The following is a 17,051-nucleotide window of genomic DNA, read 5'->3' on the forward strand; positions in this document are numbered from 1 at the left end:
ATGAAACACAGAATTTGCATTGGGATTGAATACAACAGTCACCATGCGCACTTTCCTCCATGGGAGTAAGTCTCAAACAATCTACGCTTTGATCGTTCCCTGGAAGACCAGTAGTAGTTTCCGACGCACATCTGGAGGCTTTCTGTGATACGTGGACTATCAGAGTGTTGATGAAAGACAGAAATTGCATCGGGATTGAATACAACAGTCACCATGAGCACTTTCCTCCATGGGAGTAATTCTCAAACAGTCTATGTTTGATCGTTCCCTGGAAGACCAGTAGTAGTTTCCGATGCACATCTGGTGGCATTCTGTAATCTGTGGACTATCAGAGTGTTGATGAAACACAGAAATTGCATCGGGAATGAATACAACAGTCAACATGCGCACTTTCCTCCACGGGAGGTATGCCTCTAACAGTCTACGCTTTGATCGTTGCCTGGAAGACCAGTAGTAGTTTCCGATGCACATCTGGTGGCATTCTGTAACCTGTGGACTATCAGAGTGTTGATGAAACACAGAAAATGCATCGGGATTGAATACAACAGTCACCATGCGCACTTTCCTCCACGGGAGTAATGTCTCAAACAATCTACGCCTTTGATCGTTCCCTGGAAGACCAGTAATAGTTTGCGATGCACATATGGTGGCTTTCTGTAATGCGTAGACTATCAGAGTGTTGATGAAACACAGTAATTGCATAGGGATTGAATACAACAGTCACCATGCGCACTTTCCTCCATGGGAGTAATGTCTCTAACAGTCTACGCTTTGATCGATCCCTGGAAGACCAGTAGTAGCTTCCGATTAATATCTGGAGGCATTCTGCAATCTGTGGACTATCAGAGTGTTGATGAAACACAGAAATTGCATCGGGATTGAAGACAACAGTCACCATGCGCACTTTCCACCATGGGAGTAATGTCCCAAACAGTCTACGCTTTGATCGTTCCCTGGAAGACCATTAGTTGTTTCCGATGCACATCGGGAGGCATTCTGTAATCTGTGGACTATCAGAGTGTTGATGAAACACAGAAATTCCATTGGGATTGAATACAACAGTCTCCATGCGCAGTTTCCTCCATGGGAGTAATGTCTCAAACACTCTACGATTTGATCGTTAACTGGAAGACCAGTAGTAGTTTTCGATGCACATCTGGATGCTTTCCGTAATCTGTGGACTATCAGAGTGTTGGTGAAACACAGAAAATGCATCGGGATTGAATACAACAGTCACCATGCGCACTTTCCTCCATGGGAGTAATTTATCAAACAGTCTACGATTTGATCGTTCCCTGGAAGACCAGTAGAAGTTTCCGATTAACATCTGGAGGCATTCTGTAATCTGTGGGCTATCAGAGTGTTGATGAAACACAGAAATTGCATCGGGATTGAAGACAACAGTCACCATGCGCACACTCCACCATTGGAGTAATGTCCCAAACAGTCTACGCTTTGATCGTTCCATGGAAGACCAGTAGTTGTTTCCGAAGCGCAACGGGAGGCATTCTGTAATCTGTGGACTATCAGAGTGTTGATGAAACACAGATATTTGCATCGGGATTGAATACTACATTCACCATACGCACTTTCCTCCATGGGAGTAATGTCTGAAACAATCTACGCTTTGATCGTTCCCTGAAAGACCATTAGTAGTTTCCGATGCACATCTGGAGGCATTCTGTAATCTGTGGAGTATCAGAGTGTTGATGAAACACAGAAATTGCATCTGGATTGAATACAACAGTCACCATGCGCACTTTCCTCCATGGGAGTAATTCTCAAAGAGTCTACGCTTTGATCGTTCCCTGGAAGACCAATAGTAGTTTCCGATGCCCATCTGGTGGCATTCTGTAATCTGTGGACTATCAGAGTGTTGATGAAACACAGAAACTGCATCGGGATTGAATACAACAATCACCATGCGCACTTTCCTCCACGGGAGGTATGTCTCAAACAGTCTACGCTTTGATCGTTCCCTGGAAGACCAGTAGTAGTTTCCGATGCACATCTGGTGGTATTCTCTAATCTGTGGACTATCAGAGTGTTGATGAAACACAGAAAATGCATCGGGATTGAATACAACAGTCACCATCCGCACTGTCCTCCATGGGAGTAATATCTGAAACAGTCTACGCTTGGATCGTTCCCAGGAAGACCAGTAGCAGTTTACGATGCACATCTCGTGGCATTCTGTAATCTGTGGAGTATCATAGTGTTTATCAAACACAGAAATTGCATCGGGATTGAATACAACAGTCACCATGCGCACTTTCCTCCATGGGAGTAATTCTCAAACAGTCTACGCTTTGATCGTTCCCTGGAAGACCAGTAGTAGTTTCCGATGCACATCTGGTAGCATTCTGTAATCTGTGGACTATTAGAGTGTTGATGAAACACAGAAATTGCATCGGGATTGAATACAACAATCACCATGCGCACTTTCCTCCACGGGAGGTATGTCTCAAACAGTCTACGCTTTGATCGTTCCCTGGAAGACCAGTAGTAGTTTCCGATGCACATCTGGTCTCATTCTGTAATCTGTGGACTATCAGAGTGTTGATGAAACACAGAAATTGCATCGGGATTCAATACAACAGTCACCATCCGCACTTTCCTCCATGGGAGTAATGTCTGAATCAGTCTACGCTTGGATCGTTCCCAGGAAGACCAGTAGTAGTTTCCGATGCACATCTGGTGGCATTCTGTAATCTGTGGACTATCAGAGTGTTGATGAAACACAGAAAATGCGTCGGGATTGAATACAACAGTCAACATGCGCACTTTCCTCCACGGGAGGTACGTCTCTAACAGTCTACGCTTTGATCGATCGTTCCCTCGAAGACCAGTAGTAGTTCCCGATGCACATCTCGTTACATTCTGTAATCTGTGGACTATCAGAGTGTTGATGAAACACAGAAAATGAATCGGGATTGAATACAACAGTCACCATGCGCACTTTCCTCCATGGGAGTAATGTCTCAAAGAGTTTACGCTTTGATAGTTTTCTGGAAGACCAGTAGTAGTTTACGATGCACATCTGGAGGCATTTTGTAATCTGTGGACTATTAGAGTGTTGTTGAAACTCAGAAATTGCATCGGGATTGAATACAACAGACACCATGCGTACATTCCACCATAAAGGTAATGTCTCAAAGAGTTTACGCTTTGATCGTTCCCTGGAAGACCAGTAGTAGTTTCCGATGCACATCTGGTTGCATTCTGTAATCTGTGGACTATCAGAGTGTTGATGAAACACAGAAATTTCATCCGGATTGAATACAACAGTCACCATGCGCACATTCCTCCACGGGAGCTATGTCTCAAACAGTCTACGCTTTGATCGTTCCCTGGAAGACCAGTAGTAGTTCCCAATGCACATCTTTAGGTATTCTGTAATCTGTAGGCTATGAGAGTGTTGATGAAACACAGAATTTTCATTGGGATTGAATACAACAGTCACCATGCGCACTTTCCTCCATGGGAGTAAGTCTCAAACAATCTACGCTTTGATCGTTCCCTGGAAGACCAGTAGTAGTTTCCGATGCACATCTGGAGATATTCTGTAATCTGTGGACTATTAGAGTGTTGATGAAACACAGAAATTGCATCGGGATTGAATACAACAGTCACCATGCACACATTCCTCCAAAAAGGTAATGTCTCAAAGAGTTTACGCTTTGATCGTTCCCTGGAAGACCAGTAGTAGTTTCCGATGCACATATGGTTGCATTCTGTAATCTGTGGACTATCAGAGTGTTGATGAAACACAGAAATTGCATCGGGATTGAATACAACAGTCAGCATGAGCACTTTCCTCCATGGGAGTAATTCTCAAACAGTCCATGTTTGATCGTTCCCTGGAAGACCAGTAGTAGTTTCCGATGCACATCTGGTGGCATTCTGTAACCTGTGGACTATCAGAGTGTTGATGAAACACAGAAAATGCATCGGGATTGAATACAACAGTCACCATGCGCACTCTCCTCCACGGGAGTAATGTCTCAAACAATCTACGCCTTTGATCGTTCCCTGGAAGACCAGTAATAGTTTGCGATGCACATATGGTGGCTTTCTGTAATGCGTAGACTATCAGAGTGTTGATGAAACACAGTAATTGCATAGGGATTGAATACAACAGTCACCATGCGCATTTTCCTCCATGGGAGTAATGTCTCTAACAGTCTACGCTTTGATCGATCCCTGGAAGACCAGTAGTAGCTTCCGATTAATATCTGGAGGCATTCTGCAATCTGTGGACTATCAGAGTGTTGATGAAACACAGAAATTGCATCGGGATTGAAGACAACAGTCACCATGCGCACTTTCCACCATGGGAGTAATGTCCCAAACAGTCTACGCTTTGATCGTTCCCTGGAAGACCATTAGTTGTTTCCGATGCACATCGGGAGGCATTCTGTAATCTGTGGACTATCAGAGTGTTGATGAAACACAGAAATTCCATCGGGATTGAATACAACAGCCTCCATGAACAGTTTCCTCCATGGGAGTAATGTCTCAAACACTCTCCGATTTGATCGTTAACTGGAAGACCAGTAGTAGTTTTCGATGCACATCTGGATGCTTTCCGTAATCTGTGGACTATCAGAGTGTTGGTGAAACACGTAAAATGCATCGGGATTGAATACAACAGTCACCATGCGCACTTTCCTCCATGGGAGTAATTTATCAAACAGTCTACGATTTGATCGTTCCCTGGAAGACCAGTAGAAGTTTCCGATTAACATCTGGAGGCATTCTGTAATCTGTGGGCTATCAGAGTGTTGATGAAACACAGAAATTGCATCGGGATTGAAGACAACAGTCACCATGCGCACACTCCACCATTGGAGTAATGTCCCAAACAGTCTACGCTTTGATCGTTCCATGGAAGACCAGTAGTTGTTTCCGAAGCACAACGGGAGGCATTCTGTAATCTGTGGACTATCAGAGTGTTGATGAAACACAGATATTTGCATCGGGATTGAATACTACATTCACCATACGCACTTTCCTCCATGGGAGTAATGTCTCAAACAATCTACGCTTTGATCGTTCCCTGAAAGACCATTAGTAGTTTCCGATGCACATCTGGAGGCATTCTGTAATCTGTGGAGTATCAGAGTGTTGATGAAACACAGAAATTGCATCTGGATTGAATACAACAGTCACCATGCGCACTTTCCTCCATGGGAGTAATTCTCAAAGAGTCTACGCTTTGATCGTTCCCTGGAAGACCAATAGTAGTTTCCGATGCACATCTGGTGGCATTCTGTAATCTGTGGACTATCAGAGTGTTGATGAAACACAGAAACTGCATCGGGATTGAATACAACAATCACCATGCGCACTTTCCTCCACGGGAGGTATGTCTCAAACAGTCTACGCTTTGATCGTTCCCTGGAAGACCAGTAGTAGTTTCCGATGCACATCTGGTGGTATTCTCTAATCTGTGGACTATCAGAGTGTTGATGAAACACAGAAATTGCATCGGGATTGAATACAACAGTCACCATCCGCACTGTCCTCCATGGGAGTAATATCTGAAACAGTCTACGCTTGGATCGTTCCCAGGAAGACCAGTAGCAGTTTACGATGCACATCTCGTGGCATTCTGTAATCTGTGGAGTATCATAGTGTTTATCAAACACAGAAATTGCATCGGGATTGAATACAACAGTCACCATGCGCACTTTCCTCCATGGGAGTAATTCTCAAACAGTCTACGCTTTGATCGTTCCCTGGAAGACCAGTAGTAGTTTCCGATGCACATATGGTTGCATTCTGTAATCTGTGGACTATCAGAGTGTTGATGAAACACAGAAATTGCATCGGGATTGAATACAACAGTCAGCATGAGCACTTTCCTCCATGGGAGTAATTCTCAAACAGTCCATGTTTGATCGTTCCCTGGAAGACCAGTAGTAGTTTCCGATGCACATCTGGTGGCATTCTGTAACCTGTGGACTATCAGAGTGTTGATGAAACACAGAAAATGCATCGGGATTGAATACAACAGTCACCATGCGCACTCTCCTCCACGGGAGTAATGTCTCAAACAATCTACGCCTTTGATCGTTCCCTGGAAGACCAGTAATAGTTTGCGATGCACATATGGTGGCTTTCTGTAATGCGTAGACTATCAGAGTGTTGATGAAACACAGTAATTGCATAGGGATTGAATACAACAGTCACCATGCGCACTTTCCTCCATGGGAGTAATGTCTCTAACAGTCTACGCTTTGATCGATCCCTGGAAGACCAGTAGTAGCTTCCGATTAATATCTGGAGGCATTCTGCAATCTGTGGACTATCAGAGTGTTGATGAAACACAGAAATTGCATCGGGATTGAAGACAACAGTCACCATGCGCACTTTCCACCATGGGAGTAATGTCCCAAACAGTCTACGCTTTGATCGTTCCCTGGAAGACCATTAGTTGTTTCCGATGCACATCGGGAGGCATTCTGTAATCTGTGGACTATCAGAGTGTTGATGAAACACAGAAATTCCATCGGGATTGAATACAACAGTCTCCATGAACAGTTTCCTCCTTGGGAGTAATGTCTCAAACACTCTCCGATTTGATCGTTAACTGGTAGACCAGTAGTAGTTTTCGATGCACATCTGGATGCTTTCCGTAATCTGTGGACTATCAGAGTGTTGGTGAAACACAGAAAATGCATCGGGATTGAATACAACAGTCACCATGCGCACTTTCCTCCATGGGAGTAATTTATCAAACAGTCTACGATTTGATCGTTCCCTGGAAGACCAGTAGAAGTTTCCGATTAACATCTGGAGGCATTCTGTAATCTGTGGGCTATCAGAGTGTTGATGAAACACAGAAATTGCATCGGGATTGAAGACAACAGTCACCATGCGCACACTCCACCATTGGAGTAATGTCCCAAACAGTCTACGCTTTGATCGTTAAATGGAAGACCAGTAGTTGTTTCCGAAGCACAACGGGAGGCATTCTGTAATCTGTGGACTATCAGAGTGTTGATGAAACACAGATATTTGCATCGGGATTGAATACTACATTCACCATACGCTCTTTCCTCCATGGGAGTAATGTCTCAAACAATCTACGCTTTGACCGTTCCCTGAAAGACCATTAGTAGTTTCCGATGCACATCTGGAGGCATTCTGTAATCTGTGGAGTATCAGAGTGTTGATGAAACACAGAAATTGCATCTGGATTGAATACAACAGTCACCATGCGCACTTTCCTCCATGGGAGTAATTCTCAAAGAGTCTACGCTTTGATCGTTCCCTGGAAGACCAATAGTAGTTTCCGATGCACATCTGGTGGCATTCTGTAATCTGTGGACTATCAGAGTGTTGATGAAACACAGAAACTGCATCGGGATTGAATACAACAATCACCATGCGCACTTTCCTCCACGGGAGGTATGTCTCAAACAGTCTACGCTTTGATCGTTCCCTGGAAGACCAGTAGTAGTTTCCGATGCACATCTGGTGGTATTCTCTAATCTGTGGACTATCAGAGTGTTGATGAAACACAGAAATTGCATCGGGATTGAATACAACAGTCACCATCCGCACTGTCCTCCATGGGAGTAATATCTGAAACAGTCTACGCTTGGATCGTTCCCAGGAAGACCAGTAGCAGTTTACGATGCACATCTCGTGGCATTCTGTAATCTGTGGAGTATCATAGTGTTTATCAAACACAGAAATTGCATCGGGATTGAATACAACAGTCACCATGCGCACGTTCCTCCATGGGAGTAATTCTCAAACAGTCTACGCTTTGATCGTTCCCTGGAAGACCAGTAGTAGTTTCCGATGCACATCTGGTAGCATTCTGTAATCTGTGGACTATTAGAGTGTTGATGAAACACAGAAATTGCATCGGGATTGAATACAACAATCACCATGCGCACTTTCCTCCACGGGAGGTATGTCTCAAACAGTCTACGCTTTGATCGTTCCCTGGAAGACCAGTAGTAGTTTCCGATGCACATCTGGTCTCATTCTGTAATCTGTGGACTATCAGAGTGTTGATGAAACACAGAAATTGCATCGGGATTCAATACAACAGTCACCATCCGCACTTTCCTCCATGGGAGTAATGTCTGAATCAGTCTACGCTTGGATCGTTCCCAGGAAGACCAGTAGTAGTTTCCGATGCACATCTGGTGGCATTCTGTAATCTGTGGACTATCAGAGTGTTGATGAAACACAGAAAATGCGTCGGGATTGAATACAACAGTCAACATGCGCACTTTCCTCCACGGGAGGTACGTCTCTAACAGTCTACGCTTTGATCGATCGTTCCCTCGAAGACTAGTAGTAGTTCCCGATGCACATCTCGTGCCATTCTGTAATCTGTGGACTATCAGAGTGTTGATGAAACACAGAAAATGCGTCGGGATTGAATACAACAGTCACCATGCGCACTTTCCTCCATGGGAGTAATGTCTCAAAGAGTTTACGCTTTGATAGTTTTCTGGAAGACCAGTAGTAGTTTACGATGCACATCTGGAGGCATTTTGTAATCTGTGGACTATTAGAGTGTTGTTGAAACTCAGAAATTGCATCGGGATTGAATACAACAGACACCATGCGTACATTCCTCCATAAAGGTAATGTCTCAAAGAGTTTACGCTTTGATCGTTCCCTGGAAGACCAGTAGTAGTTTCCGATGCACATCTGGTTGCATTCTGTAATCTGTGGACTATCAGAGTGTTGATGAAACACAGAAATTTCATCCGGATTGAATACAACAGTCACCATGCGCACATTCCTCCACGGGAGGTATGTCTCAAACAGTCTACGCTTTGATCGTTCCCTGGAAGACCAGTAGTAGTTCCCAACGCACATCTTTAGGTATTCTGTAATCTGTAGGCTATGAGAGTGTTGATGAAACACTGAATTTGCATTGGGATTGAATACAACAGTCACCATGCGCACTTTCCTCCATGGGAGTAAGTCTCAAACAATCTACGCTTTGATCGTTCCCTGGAAGACCAGTAGTAGTTTCCGATGCACATCTGGAGATATTCTGTAATCTGTGGACTATTAGAGTGTTGATGAAACACAGAAATTGCATCGGGATTGAATACAACAGTCACCATGCACACATTCCTCCAAAAAGGTAATGTCTCAAAGAGTTTACGCTTTGATCGTTCCCTGGAAGACCAGTAGTAGTTTCCGATGCACATATGGTTGCATTCTGTAATCTGTGGACTATCAGAGTGTTGATGAAACACAGAAATTGCATCGGGATTGAATACAACAGTCAGCATGAGCACTTTCCTCCATGGGAGTAATTCTCAAACAGTCCATGTTTGATCGTTCCCTGGAAGACCAGTAGTAGTTTCCGATGCACATCTGGTGGCATTCTGTAATCTGTGGACTATCAGAGTGTTGATGAAACACAGAAATTTCATCCGGATTGAATACAACAGTCACCATGCGCACATTCCTCCACGGGAGGTATGTCTCAAACAGTCTACGCTTTGATCGTTCCCTGGAAGACCAGTAGTAGTTTCCAATGCACATCTTTAGGTATTCTGTAATCTGTAGGCTATGAGAGTGTTGATGAAACACAGAATTTGCATTGGGATTGAATACAACAGTCACCATGCGCACTTTCCTCCATGGGAGTAAGTCTCAAACAATCTACGCTTTGATCGTTCCCTGGAAGACCAGTAGTAGTTTCCGATGCACATCTGGAGGTATTCTGTAATCTGTGGACTATTAGAGTGTTGATGAAACACAGAAATTGCATCGGGATTGAATACAACAGTCACCATGCGCACATTCCTCCAAAAAGGTAATGTCTCAAAGAGTTTACGCTTTGATCGTTCCCTGGAAGACCAGTAGTAGTTTCCGATGCACATCTGGTTGCATTCTGTAATCTGTGGACTATCAGAGTGTTGATGAAACACAGAAATTTCATCCGGATTGAATACAACAGTCACCATGAGCACATTCCTCCACGGCAGTAATGTCTCAAACAGTCTACGCTTTGATCGTTCCCTGGAAGACCAGTAGTAGTTTCCGATGCACATCTGGTGGCATTCTGTAATCTCTAGACTTTCAGAGTGTTGATGAAACACAGAAATTGCATTGGGATTGAATACAACAGTCACCATGCGCACTTTCCTCCATGGGAGTAATGTCTCTAACAGTTTTCGCTTTGATCGTTCCCTGGATGACCAGTAGTAGTTTCCGACGCACATCTGGAGGCTTTCTGTGATCTCTGGACTATCAGAGTATTGATGAAACACAGAAATTGCATCGGGATTGAATACAACAGTCACCATGAGCACTTTCCTCCATGGGAGTAATTCTCAAACAGTCTATGCTTTGATCGTTCCCTGGAAGAACAGTAGTAGTTTCCGATGCACATCTGGTGGCATTCTGTAATCTGTGGACTATCAGAGTGTTGATGAAACACAGATATTGCATCGGGATTGAATACAACAGTCAACATGCGCACTTTCCTCCACGGGAGGTATGTCCCTAACTGTCTACGCTTTGATCGTTCCCTGGAAGACCAGTAGTAGTTTCCGATGCACATCTGGTGGCATTCTGTAATCTGTGGACTATCAGAGTGTTGATGAAACACAGAAATTGCCATTGGATTGAATGCTACAGTCACCATGCGCACTTTCCAATATGGGAGTAATGTCTCTAACAGTCTACGCTTTGATCGTTAGCTGGAAGACCAGTGGTAGTTTCCGATGCACATCTTGAAACATTCTGTAATCTGTGGACTATCAGAGTGTTGATGAAACACAGAAATTGCATCGGGATTGAATACAACAGTCACCATGCGCACTTTCCTCTACGGGAGTAATGTCTCAAACAATCTACGCCTTTGGTCGTTCCCTGGAAGACCAGTAGTAGTTTGCGATGCACATATGGTGGCATTCTGTAATGCGTAGACTATCAGAGTGTTGATGAAACACAGTAATTGCATCGGGATTGAATACAACAGTCACCATGCGCACTTTCCTCCATGGGAGTAATGTCTCTAACAGTCTACGCTTTGATCGTTCCCTGGAAGACCAGTAGTAGCTTCCGATTAACATCTGGAGGCATTCTGTAGTGTGTGGACTATCAGAGTGTTGACGAAACACAGAAATTGCATCGGGATTGAATACTACATTCACCATGCGCACTTTCCTCCATGGCAGTAATGTCTCACTGTCTAAGCTTTGATCGTTCCCTGGAAGACCATTAGTAGTTTCCGATGCACATCTGAAGGCATTCTGTAATCTGTGGAGTATCAGAGTGTTGATGAAACACAGAAATTGCATCGGGATTGAATACAACAGTCACCATGCGCACTTTCCTCCATGGGAGTAATTCTCAAACAGTCTATGCTTTGATCGTTCCCTGGAAGACCAGTAGTAGTTTCCGATGCACATCTGGTGGCATTCTGTAATCTGTGCACTATCAGAGTGTTGATGAAACACAGAAATTGCATCGGGATTGAATGCTACATTCACCATGCGCACTTTCCTCCATGGCAGTAATGTCTCACAGTCTACGCTTTGATCGTTCCCTGGAAGACCATTAGTAGTTTCCGATGCACATCTGAAGGCATTCTGTAATCTGTGGAGTATCAGAGTGTTGATGAAACACAGAAATTGCATCGGGATTGAATACAACAGTCACCATGCGCACTTTCCTCCATGGGAGTAATTCTCAAACAGTCTATGCTTTGATCGTTCCCTGGAAGACCAGTAGTAGTTTCCGATGCACATCTGGTGGCATTCTGTAATCTGTGGACTATCAGAGTGTTGATGAAACACAGAAATTGCATCGGGAATGAATACAACAGTCAACATGCGCACTTTCCTCCACGGGAGGTATGCCTCTTACAGTCTACGCTTTGATCGTTGCCTGGAAGACCAGTAGTAGTTTCCGATGCACATCTGGTGGCATTCTGTAATCTGTGGACTATCAGAGTGTTGATGAAACACACAAATTGCATCGGGATTGAACACAACAGTCACCATCCGCACTTTCCTCCATGGGAGTAATGTCTGAAACAGTCTACGTTTTGATCGTTCCCTGGAAGACCAGTAGTAGTTTCCGATGCCCATCTCGTGGCATTCTGTAACCTGTGGACTATCAGAGTGTTGATGAAACACAGAAGTTGCATCGGGATTGAATACAACAGCCACCATGCGCACATTCCTCCATAAAAGTAATGCCTCAAAGAGTCTACGCTTTGATCGTTCCCTGGAAGACCAGTAGTAGTTTGCGATGCACATATGGTGGCATTCTGTAATGCGTAGACTATCAGAGTGTTGATGAAACACAGTAATTGCATCGGGATTGAATACAACAGTCACCATGCGCACTTTCCTCCATGGGAGTAATGTCTCTAACAGTCTACGGTTTGATCGTTCCCTGGAAGACCAGTAGTAGCTTCCGATTAATATCTGGCGGCATTCTGTAATCTGTGGACTATCAGAGTGTTGATGAAACACAGAAATTGCATCGGGATTGAAGACAACAGTCACCATGCGCACTTTCCACCATTGGAGTAATGTCCATAACAGTCTACGCTTTGATCGTTCCCTGGAAGACCAGTAGTTGTTTCCGATGCACGTCGGGAGGCATTCTGTAATCTGTGGACTATCAGAGTGTTGATGAAACACAGAAATTGCATCGGGATTGAATACAACAGTCACCATCCGCACTTTCCTCCATGGGAGTAATGTCTCACGGAGTTTACGCTTTGATCGTACTCTGAAAGTCCAGTAGTAGTTTCCGATGCACATCTGGAGGCATTCTGTAATCTTCGGACTATCAGAGTGTTGAAGAAACACAGAAATTGCTTCGAAATTGAATACAACAGTCACCATGCGCACTTCCTTCCATGGGAGTAATGTCTGAAACAGTCTACGCTTTGATCGTTCCCTGGAAGACCAGTAGTAGTTTCCGATGCACATATGGAGGTATTCTGTAATCTGTGGATTATCAGAGTGTAGATGAAACACAGAAATTGCATCGGGATTGAATACAATAGTCACCATACGCACATTCCTGCATAAAAGTAATGTCTCAAACAGTCTACGCTTTGATCGTTCCCTGGAGGACCAGTAATAGTTTCCGATGAACATCTGGAGGCATTCTGTAATCTGTGGACTATCAGAGTGTTGATGAAACACAGAAATTGCATCGGGATTGAATACAACAGTCACCATGCACACATTACACCACGGGAGTAATGTCTGAAACAGTCTACCCTTTGATCGTTCCCTGGAAGACCAGTAGTAGTTTACGATGCACATCTGGAGGAATTCTGTAATCTGTGGACTATTAGAGTGTTGATGAAACACAGAAATTGCATCGGGATTGAATACAACTGTCACCATGCGCACATTCCTCCATAAAAGTAATGTCTCAAAGAGTCTACGCTTTGATCGTTCCCTGGAAGACCAGTAGTAGTTTCCGATGAACATCAGGAGGCATTCTGTAATCTGAGGACTATCAGAGGGTTGATGAAACACAGAAACTGCATCGGGATCGAATACAACAGTCACCATGCATTTTTTCTAAATGGGAGTAATGTCTCAATCAGTCTACGCTTTGATCGTTCCCTGAAAGACCAGTAGTAGTTTCCGATGCACATCTGGTGGCATTCTGTAATATGTGGACTATCAGAGTGTTGATGAAACACAGAAATTGCATCGGGATTGAATACAACAGTCACCTTGCGCACTTTCCTCCATGGGAGTAATGTCCCTAACAGTCTACGCTTTGATCGTTCCCTGGAAGACCTGTAGTAGTTTCCGATGCACATCAGGAGGCTTTCCGTTATCTATTGACTATCAGAGTGTTGATGAAACACAGAAATTGCATCGTGATTGAATACAACAGTCACCATGCGCACTTTCCTCCACGGGAGCTATGTCTCAAACAGTCTACGCTTTAATCGTTCCCTGGAAGACCAGCAGTGGTTTCCGATGCACATCTGGAGGTATTCTGTAATCTGTGGTTTATCAGAGTGTAGATGAAACACAGAAATTGCATCGTGATTGAATACAACAGTCACCACTCGCTCATTACTGCATAAAAGTAATGTCTCAAACAGTCTATGCTTTGATCGTTCCCTGGAAGACCAGTAGAAATTTCCGATGAACATCTGGAGGAATTCTGTAATCTGTGGACTATCAGAGTGTTGATGAAACACAGAAATTGCATCGGGATTGAATACAACAGTCACCATGCGCACTTTCCTCCACGGCAGTAATGTCTCAAACAGTCTACGCTTTGATCGTTCCCTAAAAGACCAGTAGTAGTTTCCGATGAACATCTTGAGGCATTCTGTAATCTGTGGACTATCAGAGTGTTGCTGAAACACAGAAATTGCATCGGGATTGAATACAACAGTCACCACGCGCACATTCCTACACGGGAGTAATTTCTCAAACAGTCTACGCTTTGATCGTTCCCTGGAAGACAAGTAGTAGTTTCCGATGCACATCTGGTGGCATTCTGTAATCTGTAGACTTTCAGAGTGTTGATGAAACACAGAAATTGCATCGGGATTGAATACAACAGTCACCATGCGCACTTTCCTCCATGGGAATAATGTATCTAACAGTTTTCGCTTTGATCGTTCCCTGGAAGACCAGTAGTAGTTTCCGACGCACATCTGGAGGCTTTCTGTGATCCGTGGACCAGCAGAGTGTTGATGAAACACAGAAATTGCATCGGGATTGAATACAACAGTCACAATGAGCACTTTCCTCCATGGGAGTAATTCTCAAACAGTCTATGTTTGATCGTTCCCTGGAAGACCAGTAATAGTTTGCGATGCACATATGGTGGCATTCTGTAATGCGTAGACTATCACAGTGTTGATGAAACACAGTAATTGCATCGGGATTGAATACAACTGTCACCATGCGCACTGTCCTCCATGGGAGCAATGTCTCTAACAGTCTACGCTTTGATCGATCCTTGGCAGACCAGTAGTAGCTTCCGATTAATATCTGGAGGCATTCTGTAATCTGTGGACTATCAGAGTGTTGATGAAACAGAGATTTTTGCATCGGGATTGAATACTACATTCACCATACGCACTTTCCTCCATGGGAGTAATGTCTCAAACAGTCTACGCTTTGATCGTTCCCTGGAAGACCATTAGTAGTTTCCGATGCACATCTGGAATCATTCTGTAATCTGTGGAGTATCAGAGTGTTGATGAAACACAGAAATTGCATCTGGATTGAATACAACAGTCACCATGCGCACTTTCCTCCATGGGAGTAATTCTCAAACAGTCTACGCTTTGATCGTTCCTTGGAAGACCAGTAGTAGTTTCCGATGCACATCTGGTGGAATTCTGTAATCTGTGGACTATCAGAGTGTTGATGAAACACAGAAACTGCATCGGGATTGAATACAACAATCACCATGCGAACTTTCCTCCACGGGAGGTATGTCTCAAACAGTCTACGCTTTGATCGTTCCCTGGAAGACCAGTAGTAGTTTCCGATGCACATCTGGTGGTATTCTCTAATCTGTGGACTATCAGAGTGTTGATGAAACACAGAAATTGCATCGGGATTGAATACAACAGTCACCATCCGCACTGTCCTCCATGGGAGTAATGTCTGAAACAGTCTACGCTTGGATCGTTCCCAGGAAGACCAGTAGCAGTTTACGATGCACATCTCGTGGCATTCTGTAATCTGTGGAGTATCATAGTGTTTATGAAACACAGAAATTGCATCGGGATTGAATACAACAGTCACCATGCGCACTTTCCTCCATGGGAGTAATTCTCAACCAGTCTACGCTTTGATCGTTCCCTGGAAGACCAGTAGTAGTTTCCGATGCACATCTGGTAGCATTCATTAATCTGTGGACTATTAGAGTGTTGATGAAACCCAGAAATTGCATCGGGAATGAATACAACAATCACCATGCGCACTTTCCTCCACGGGAGGTATGTCTCAAACAGTCTACGCTTTGATCGTTCCCTGGAAGACCAGTAGTACTTTCCGATGCACATCTGGTGGCATTCTGTAATCTTTGGACTATCAGAGTGTTGATGAAACACAGAAATTGCATCGGAATTCAATACAACAGTCACCATCCGCACTTTCCTCCATGGGAGTAATGTCTGAATCAGTCTACGCTTGGATCGTTCCCAGGAAGACCAGTAGTAGTTTCCGATGCACATCTCGTGGCATTCTGTAATCTGTGGACTATCAGAGTGTTGATGAATCACAGAAAATGCATCGGGATTGAATACAACAGTCACCATGCGCACTTTCCTCCATGGGAGTAACTCTCAAACAGTCTACGCTTTGATCGTTCCCTGGAAGACCAGTAGTAGTTTCCGATGCACATCTGGTAGCATTCTGTAACCTTTTGGCTATCAGAGTGTTGATGAAACACAGAAATTTCATCTGGATTGAATACAACAGTCACCATGCGCACTTTCCTCCATGGGAGTAATGTCTGAAACAGTCTACGCTTTGATCGTTGAATGGAAGACCAGTAGCAGCTTCCGATTAACATCTGGAGGCATTCTGCAATCTGTGGAGTATCAGAGTGTTGATGAAACACAGAAATTGCATCTGGATTGAATACAACAGTCACCATGCGCACTTTCCTCCATGAGAGTAATTCTCAAACAGTCTACGCTTTGATCGTTCCCTGGAAGACCAGTAGTAGTTTCCGATGCACATCTGGTGGCATTCTGTAATCTGTGGACTATCAGAGTGTTGATGAAACACAGAAACTGCATCGGGATTGAATACAACAATCACCATGCGCACTTTCCTCCACGGGAGGTATGTCTCACACAGTCTACGCTTTGATCGTTCCCTGGAAGACCAGTAGTAGTTTCCGCTGCACATCTGGTGGTATTCTCTAATCTGTGGACTATCAGAGTGTTGATGAAACACAGAAATTGCATCGGGATTGAATACAACAGTCACCCTCCGCACTGTCCTCCATGGGAGTAATGTCTGAAACAGTCTACGCTTTGATCGTTCCCTGAAGACTAGTAGTAGTTTCCAATGCACATCTTTAGG

The sequence above is a fragment of the Schistocerca gregaria genome, chromosome 1, assembly GCF_023897955.1.
Source record: "Schistocerca gregaria isolate iqSchGreg1 chromosome 1, iqSchGreg1.2, whole genome shotgun sequence".
Classification (NCBI taxonomy): domain Eukaryota; kingdom Metazoa; phylum Arthropoda; class Insecta; order Orthoptera; family Acrididae; genus Schistocerca; species Schistocerca gregaria.